This window comes from Tupaia chinensis, unplaced genomic scaffold (genome assembly GCF_000334495.1).
Source record: "Tupaia chinensis unplaced genomic scaffold, TupChi_1.0 Scaffold145685_1, whole genome shotgun sequence".
Classification (NCBI taxonomy): Eukaryota; Metazoa; Chordata; class Mammalia; order Scandentia; family Tupaiidae; genus Tupaia; species Tupaia belangeri.
Window position 1 is genome coordinate 1,867,097 of NW_006205542.1, and position 9,012 is coordinate 1,876,108.

The 9,012-nt window shown below is 39.5% G+C and overlaps 1 protein-coding gene and 1 non-coding gene across 2 annotated transcripts in view; one reads left to right on the forward strand and one right to left on the reverse strand.

The window, feature by feature from the left end:
- The window catches only part of LOC114006117 (regulating synaptic membrane exocytosis protein 1-like), a gene marked incomplete at its 3' end in the record, with an annotated part of 286,386 nt that overhangs the window by 178,238 nt on the left and 99,136 nt on the right, over positions 1-9,012 (forward strand). The gene's annotated exons all lie outside the window — the stretch shown is intronic.
- LOC114006126 (small nucleolar RNA SNORA3/SNORA45 family) lies at positions 176-306 on the reverse strand. The gene has a single exon (XR_003547886.1). It is a non-coding gene; the product is annotated as a small nucleolar RNA SNORA3/SNORA45 family (small nucleolar RNA).

The window sequence follows — 9,012 nt, forward strand, 5'->3', positions numbered from 1 at the left end:
CTGCTGAAGGATTTGACCTTCACGATGACAGGCTGCTTCAGGAGCTTTCCTTTCCCCAGGACTTTGTAGTAGCCCTAGAAGAGCAGAGCAAAGGGTTGATTACACACCACAGCATGCACCATCTTGGGTATAAGGAAAGGAACCTGCCAACTCACATTCCCAAGATGCATGTAGGACATGTTTCTGATCTGGGCACTAGCAGGAACACTGACCACCCCCACCAGTGAATCAAGACCAAGAGATTCTCTCTGAGAACTCTAGCACACCGGGACAATAGCTGTGTCAGAATGTGACTCTAGTCTTGGTCATAAACAGCAGTCTACTATTCTCCTAGGACTTAAGTCTTTCATAAAATATATATAAAAAAACCCCCAAAAACCTGGGATAAGGGACCAGCAGTTAGCATAATGGCTATGTTGCTGGACTCCTGTGTAGTCAATCACAGTTCAAGTCCCGGACCCTGTGGCTTAAACTCATGCTGGATGCATGTGCATGCATGCCCAAGATCCTGAGGGGAGAATGGAGGAGAAAGGATTGCGGCATGGCCATGCCCCCTGGCGGGTGATTTCTCACTTTCTATCTCTCTGTCTCTCTCTGTCTTTCTGGCAAGCGAACGCGCCCTATAATAAAAACAAACAAACAAAAAAACAAAAAGAAAACACCTCTCCAAAAAAAAGAAAAGAAAAGAAAAAAAAACTTGGGATAATACAAAACAAATAAATTATTCAAGACATTTTAGCTTCATATTTTGGAAATAAGTTTTGAAGTCATCTGACTTGAGAGTAAATATTATTTATTAAATCAGTTACTCAAACATCTCTGCTTATTATAGGAAGAACTGTTGAAACCCTTGCGTACCTATCTATTTGGTTTACCCTTCGAGTCCTTCTCAAATGTTACCTTTTCATAAGGCTTCCCCATTACCCTATTGGAATATCCTCCCTTGTGGTATTTCTGATCACATATTCTTAGTTCTTTCCTGTCGCCTAAAATATCTGCTTATATATAATACTAAAATGAAATATTCTGTAATTTACAGTGACCTGTGTGAAAAAATAGTAGACATTTTTTAAAGCCACTTCAGGTTTCTAGCTTTAGCTGCATGATTTTTTTTTTTTTTTGAGAGGTTTTCGCTATAGGGTGCGTGCACTCGCCAGACAGAAAGACAGAAAGTGAGAAATCACTCCCACAGGGGGGATGGCCACGCCACAATCCCTTCTCCTCCATTCTCCTTTCAAGGAGAGACAGAAAGAGAGAAATCAACCCCCCTGGGTGATTTGCCATGCTGCAATCTCTTCTCCTCCATTCTCCTTTCAAGGAGAGACAGAAAGAGAGAAATCAACCCCCCTGGGTGATTTGCCATGCTGCAATCTCTTCTCCTCCATTCTCCTTTCAAGGAGAGACAGAAAGAGAGAAATCAACCCCCCTGGGTGATTTGCCATGCTGCAATCTCTTCTCCTCCATTCTCCTTTCAAGGAGAGACAGAAAGAGAGAAATCAACCCCCCTGGGTGATTTGCCATGCTGCAATCTCTTCTCCTCCATTCTCCTTTCAAGGAGAGACAGAAAGAGAGAAATCAACCCCCCTGGGTGATTTGCCATGCTGCAATCTCTTCTCCTCCATTCTCCTTTCAAGGAGAGACAGAAAGAGAGAAATCAACCCCCCTGGGTGATTTGCCATGCTGCAATCTCTTCTCCTCCATTCTCCTCTCGGGATCTTGGGCGTGTACACATATGCACCCTGCATGAGTTTAACCCACTGAGTCCGGAACTCGAACTGCAGTTGACTACATGGGAGTCCAGCGACATAGCCATTACACTAACTGCTGGTCCCTATTTTACTTATTTTTTTGAGAGATTTTTGCTATAGGGTACCTGTGCTCGCCAAGAAGCAGAGAGAGACAAAGAGACAGAAAATGAGAAATCAGCCCCCAGGGAGCATGACCACCTGCCGTCCCTTCTGTTTCATTCTCCTCTCAGGATTTTGGGCACACATGCACATGTGCCCCATGTGAGTTTGAAGCCACTGTGTCTGGGGCTCAAACCATGGCGGACTACATGGGAGTCCAGCAATGTAACATTATGCCATCTGCTGTTCCCTGAACTAAACATTTTATAATCCCAAATTTAAAGATACAAGCATAATATATGAAAGAAAGGAATCTGATGGAACAACAGCAAGATGACTTTCAAAAAGTATTCCTCTAAGTCTTCCAGTTCTAGGGGCTAGTTTCCAGTTATTTTGGCTTGTGGAAAGAAATAAATTTGGAAAGAAATAAATAACCCAATTCCTTGACTGCAGAAAATTTGCTAGTTTTTTTCTTATACCGTAAGGAGCCAAATGTTAGTATTAATCACTGTTAGGTTATTTGACTTTTAATATAATTTTTGCAGTCAGAAAGTCTATGTTATTTTTGTGGTCTGTTAGTGAATTCATCAGTTTATACTGTTCAGGAGAGTTAGCCACAATCTTTGGATATACCGGGCAGTTAGTTTTGACTTACTTCTCATTTCCATTATCCCAGATTGTAAGTAGTAGTAGTGAACTCAAATCCATTACTACTACCAGGAAGACAACTTATTCATTCAACAATTATTTGAAGAATGCTTGGCACTCTTGTAGGTTTAAAACAGGGATAAAACAAAAACAAACAAAAATTATTTCCTCCTGGAGCTTGCATCCTATTTGGGAGAGACAGAAAACAAACAAGTAAGTAAACAAATTGTTTATTATAGTAGAAATCAGAAAAAGAGAGGGGATGTATGATCAGAAGTCCTACAGTGGAAGATGTATCTGTATATATCAATAGAGAAGTTAGAGCAAGCCTCAAGGAGAAGGTGGCATTTTGAATAAGGACTTGAAGAAGATAAGAGAGAAAGTCAAGTAAATATGTAGGTGATGGTTTCAGGCAGCTGAAGCAGCAACTGCATAGTCCTGAGGCCAGGATATTCCAAATGAGTAATAGGAATAGCAAGGGGTTCAGCATGGTTGGAGAGGAGGGAGTGAAGAGTAAAGTGGGGGGGATGAGGAAAGAATAATAAATGGGTTTTGTAGTCATACTTCTGTCAGTGAGTATGAAAGACTAAACTTTTCATGCTTAACAAATGGTTACCAAACCATGCATATACACACTTGAATGTCTATTATTATTATTATTTTATATATTTGACTGCTATACGTCATTTAGCTTGTAAAGAAAATTTGATCAACATGAACTACACCTCAGATCAGTCCAGCTTAGAATACTATATGTAGTAAAGGTAATGAACTTTTTCTGTGTCCCACAAATGTCTTACCTGTCTATTTTTTCTCCATAATTTCCTTCTCTACACTCTTCTTCTCTTCCATCCTCCTTCCATACTGTCTCCAGTATTCATAACTGTTTTCAATGCTTTTATGTCCTCAGTCTTTCAGTCTCTACCATAGAGTGTGGACTGTCAGTATATGTTAAGTAGAGACATACAGTGTCCCTCTTTCATAGCCTGACTTGCTTCACTCAGCAATAAATCTTCCATATTCATCCACTTTCTTTTTTTTTTTTTCATTTTTAGTTTAATTTTATTTTTAAATGAGAGGCTACAGTTGCCTATATTTATGGAGCACAAAGCAATATCTGGATACACCTGGAAGGACCAGGCCGGAGTAATCAGCACACCTACCTCTTCAAACACTGGGTGTTGGCAAGTCATGACACACATTTGTATAGAAAAGCATAACAAAATACATCGTGGCTTTTCAGACAACTCACTAGTGATCATTTCTTTCTGTTGAGAACATTTAAGTCCTTTCTTCTAATTATGTTGAAATATACATCACTATTAGTGATAGTCACCTTGCCCAGTAATTATGTTTTTGTTTTTAATTTTGCTATAGGGTGTGTATGCTCACCAGAGACAGAGAAAAAAATGTGCGAAAGCACCCTGGTGGGATGGCCACATCACAACCCCTTCTCCTCCATTCTCCTTTCAAGACTTTGGGCACACATGCACATGTGCCCCGGTATGTTTTATAAGCTATTGGGTCTGGGATGCAAGCAATTGGCCATGTGAGATCCAGCCGCCTTAACCGGCAGCCCACCTACTGGCCCAAGGCAGCACCATTTTACATTCTGCCAACAGTGTGCGAAAGCACCAGTTTCTCCACTGCCTCCCAGCACATGTCACACCCTCTCTGTGCACACGTGTGTGATAATGGCCACACCAGTGGGCAGGTGTCTTTGCCGTGCTTCACACCTTCCCGATAAGTGGCATCCAGCATCTCTGCGTGTGTTCTTGGCTCTTTTGTGCACTTTCTTGGAGGAAGGCGTATTCAAGGCCTTTCCCACTTCCCACCTGTGTTGACGTGTGAGGGTTCTCAAGTCTGACACAAGGCCATGTCCAATCTATGACTCACAGGTCATTTCTCCACACGGAGGGCTGGCTCTCCACTCTGTGGCTTGTCCCTTTGATGTATCCAAGGTCTAACTTTCGGGACATCCAGCTTGTATATTTTTGTCTTCTGTTGTCCATACTTTTGATGTCACATCCAAGAAATGATTGTCAGTCCAATGTCATGAAGCTTCCCCATTGTTTCCTTTTTATTTTTTGAGAGATTTTTGCTATAGGGCGCGTGGGCGCACCAGACAGACAGAGAGAGACATAGAGACAGAAAGAGAGCAACCACCCCCCAGGGGGGATGGTCACGCTGCAATCCCTTCTCCTCCATTCTCCTCTCGGGATCCTGGGCATGCACGCATACGTGCCCGGTGTGAGTTTTACGCCACCAGTTCCGGGATGCGAACGACGGTCGACTATGTGGGAGTCCAGCAACATAGCCATTTTGCTAACTGCTGGTTCTCCCCATCGTTTCCTTTTAGGGTGCGCAGTTTCCGTCCTTATTAGGGCTCCAGTGTATTGAGTCCATTTTGCTCATGCTGTCTGATAAAGACCTGCTTCCTCTCTTTGCATGTGGACACCTGGCTTGGGATAGATGAACTTTCATACCAAAGAACCCAACTCATGCCTCACAGACAGTCCTTCCTGGGAGCCGAGGGTGCCTGCCAGGTGCCGTCCAGCTGAGGCCTGATGCCTGCATCCCACAGACAGCCCGCGAAGCGTCTTTATATTTGTCCACTTTCTTTCAAATTCCAGTGTCTTGTTTTTTAATGACTGAATAGTATTCCATGGAGTGTATATGTCATACTTTTTCTGTTCATTCATCTGTTTGTGAACATTTGGTTTTGTTCCATGTCTTGGCAATCTTGAATAATGCCGCAATTAACAGATGTGCAAGTACTTTTCTGACTGAGAATTCTCCTGTCCTTTGGATAGATACCCATGAGTGGAATTGCTGGGTCATATGTTAGTACTATTTGTAAGTCTTTGAGGATACTCCATATTGTTTTTTACAATGGCTGGACCAATCTACTTTCCTGCTAACAGTGTAGGAGAGTTCCCCTTTCACCACAGCCCTGCCAGCACTTACCATTTTTTGTATTTTTAATCTTTGCCATTCTGACAGGGGTTAGATGGTATCTCATTGTGATTTCAATCTGCATCTCCCTTATGATGAGTGATGTTGAACATTTTTTCATATGCTTTTTTATGTTTATATGTCTTTCTTAGAGAGTTTTTTGTTGAGTTCATTTTCCCACCTTCTAACTGAGTTAGTAATTTTTTTTGTGGGGGAATGGTAAACCGCTTAAGTTTCCTGTGTATTCTGGTTATCAGTACCTTATCTGAAGCATAGTTTACAAAAATATTCTCTCATTCTGAGGGTTGTCAATTCACATTAATTACTATGCCTTTTGCTGTGCAGAAATGTCTTAACCTGATATAATCCAACTTGTCTAATTTTGGGATTATAGCCTGTGCTTTTGGGGTCTTATTTAAGAAGGCTTTGCATAGCCTAATGTCTCCAGTGTTTTCCACCAATAGTTTAACAGTTCGAGGTCTTAGGTTTAGAGCTTTGATCCATTTTGAGTTGATTTTTATTAATGGTGAAAGATAGAGATCCAGTTTCATCTTTCTCCAGGTGGATACCCAGTTTTTACAGCACCATTTGCTATAGAGGTTTTTCTTTTACCACTGAATTGACTGATACCCTTTGTTTTAAAATCATTTGACTGTATGTTTTCAGGTTTTATTTCTGGGATTTCTATTCTTTTCCATTGACTATCATTTGTAAAATTAGAATTCTGCTTGCCTTAATGTAAAGTATTACCTACTTTTCAGCAGTAAAATTAGAATGTTTGGGCCAACCGGTGGCATGGTGATTAAGGCACTGGACATTCCCACATGGCTGACCATGGTTTGAGTCCCGGACCTGGTGGCTTGCTTTCTCACCTTCCCTTTTTTTCTCTCTCTCTCTCTCTGGTCAAATTAAAATAAATGAATTAATAAAATTAAAATAAATATTTAAAAGAGAATGTTAGAGATATAGGCATATATTTTAGAAAATAATAGAGAAGGTACCACGTAGTATTGTGAAATTAGGTAGGAAACACAAAGTACCTTAATATGAAATTTTGTCATTTATATTTAATACAGCAGCTTTAATTTACTGTAGACGTATTCTCATCCTGGTCAATTTGAGTTCATCCAATCCCTTGCCCCATGCCTCAGTGTCAAATTCAGTACTTGAAAGCAGAAGTAAAACATATATGTTTTAATGGAAGTTAAATATTTGATACACCGTGGAGACTAAACTGGTAGTTGCCTATAAAGGGAGGTAGTTGTAAGTAAAGGATAAGCATATTTTGATTCTTGGTTGCAGTTACCAGATAATGTCCAGAAGATCCATGGCAGTATATCTTCCTGAAAGAGAACTACTAGAGTTTACTTCAGTTATGCCTCCTTTTACAAAAGGAATGATATTTCATGATTGTTAGTGATACCTTTGCCACTTTGAAGACAACAGGCTACCTGTTACAACCATGATTCATAGGCTCTGTGAGGGCCTTTGAGGCGTTATTCAGAGCATTGTGGGTAGACAACACCCTCTTACTTTCTAAGCTGCTAATTATCTCAGCCTTCTGCTTGGTTGAAAGGGTCCACAGGGAACATTATAGTGCTGCCTCAAGTATTAACATAGGAACTTCATTAAATTTTCTGTTTCAGAATATTTTCAAATACTAGTTTTAAGAGTCATTTTTTGAAACCTTAGGAAATAAGGAGAAAAATGTAAAAAGACAGGCTGAGTAAAAAAAGAATTTGTATTATACCAGTGATACAAATCCTACTTTCAGAAACCAGGAAGGAAGGGAGGAGAAATAGCCTTTCAGATAATGAACAGAAAAGAATAGAAATCCCAGAAATAATAAATAGCCTTTCAGATATTCTTTTAATTAAAAAAATTCTTTTACAAAAAGAAAAAAAAATTGCCTTATTCCTGAACTCTTTTAAGATTTTATTGTAATTTGTTAACAGTCAGACTTAAGCTTATAAGGAATTCCTAGCTTAAAGGGAAAAGTTATGCGAAATGTTTAGTCCCAAAATGTCATATATTACATTACTTAATTGAAACTAGTCTTTTTTTTGGATATTGTTGGATCAAAAGGATTCCCAATATGTAAGTAAATAATTTCTCATTTCAAAGTTTATTTCTTTCTTTTCATAGAGAGAAAGAAAGAGAGAAAGACAAGCACCTTCAACATTATGTCATGCTTCAATTCTCCCCCCATCCCAGCCTTTCCCAGCAACCCAAAATCACAAGAATGCATGCATGAGCTCAGCAAGTACAAAGTGACTGGAGAACCAAACCCTGATCTTCCATATGGTTTCCAGCATTGCAGAGAATTACACTAGCACTGTACCACTGCAGCTGGGTCTTAATTTATTTTTAAGTTTATTTGATTTATTTTCTTTTGAGGGGAATCCTTGGCAGGGTCTTCATGCCACGAACTTCCTTCATCCCACAAACCCTAGAGCCAACCAGGATCACAGATATGTGTATCACACAGCAGTACCCCTACAAAGCCACTGTGGCTGGGTCCAAATTACATCTCTTTATGTTGGCCTTGAATGTAACCTGAATTGCTCTCTTAGGACCTCTCATAGGATATTCTTGAAGTAAGGGAAGGTTTGACAGGACACGTAAGATCTGTGATAATCTATCCACAGTGATGAAAATATATGCATGATCTTAAGTAAGATAATGTTCTCAAGTAGGAGTGGTGGTCAGAAAAGCACCAAATTAATGTTAAAGATGCCATCATTTGCCATATTACATCCAGAGCTATTTGGAATCACAGTGTAAGAATTCAGCCTTGAGCCTGTGGTTTAGTGGCTCTTGCATTTAAAAGTGAAAGAATTTCCTAAGGAAACATTATAAAATAACCAACTCTGTTGTCTGCATTTTTTTTTTCCTCCAGGAATCTCCCTTAGCTGGGATTTAGGGTTTAGAACAAAGCTTCTGCCCCTTTCCGTCTAAGGTTGTAGAATTCTCTTGAGTCCTGAGCCTATAGCATGTTGTCCTTTAAAATCAGGAGTAATGCTTTTCCATTCATTAGGAATTACCAGCAATATGTATCCTAAATGTAGGCTTTCTCAAGAGCTACATGATATATTTTATTTAACTGTGTCTATAGAATATAGAAAACAAAATAAAATTTAATGAAAGTTTGAGAAAGAACAAACTCGCACTTATAGCACTGGATAATAGTACTATATTAAAGGAATGGGCCAGGTAGATTGCAATGTTTTTCAAAGCCTGCTGGGTAATAAGATTAAATGTAAAAATGTTAATAAGAAAGGTTATTATCATATCAAAGTTGTTTTCCTACCTTTAAAATTTTAATAATGAGAAATAGGTTGAGAATAAAGAGTAAATTCATTACTCATGCCTGAGATTAAGCTACTTGAATTCTCCATGGATTTAAAATATTTGAGAAAAGGGCTGATTGCAGTCTAGATAAAATAAACTCAGTCATGCATTGGTTTTTAGCCCTAACCATCACCATCCTGTCTTCATAGTAGGTATGATCCAGGGTGTTGGCAAGCAGAACAAGGAAGAAAAGATAAGGCTGCAGGGAAAG